The sequence below is a fragment of the Trypanosoma theileri genome (assembly GCF_002087225.1).
Source record: "Trypanosoma theileri isolate Edinburgh chromosome Unknown TM35_Tth_16_V1, whole genome shotgun sequence".
In the NCBI taxonomy this organism is placed as follows: Eukaryota; Euglenozoa; class Kinetoplastea; order Trypanosomatida; family Trypanosomatidae; genus Trypanosoma; species Trypanosoma theileri.
Window position 1 is genome coordinate 450,110 of NW_021639858.1, and position 525 is coordinate 450,634.

A 525-nucleotide genomic window follows, 5' to 3' on the forward strand; every position below is an offset into this window, starting at 1 on the left:
TGAGTTTATCACTGTGAAGGATGTGGGCCCCACGGTGTTGAGGGACATTCCCCAACCCGTACATTTGGTGAGCATCACACCCAAGTGCCTGAGCGGAAGGCGGTTTCCCCAGAAAGGATAACGCTGATTGGAATGAGTTATTAATGTATTTTTCTTCAATTATTTTTTCGTTTACTATTTGAATCCCTTCATATGTGCTTATTTCTTTTTCACTATTTATGCAACTCTTGTGGTTGTTGGNCTTTCCTTTCCTTTCCTTTCCTTTCCTTTCCTCCTTTGAATTTCTTCTTCCGTGTCATGGTTCGTTGTTAAACAGCCAAAACACTCAAGGAATACTTGTTTATTGTGCCTTCAAGTTGAAGAAGGAAAGTGTTTTTATTGTAGGTAGAGACAATAGATTCCACTGTTTATTTTCTTTTTTTGTTTTTGCTTTTTGTTGCTGTATTTGGTGGTGCTGTTTTGTGCCTTTGTTTGCGTTGCCTTTTTCATTCACTTGTGGGAGTTGTGTGACACCGTTACAGGTGG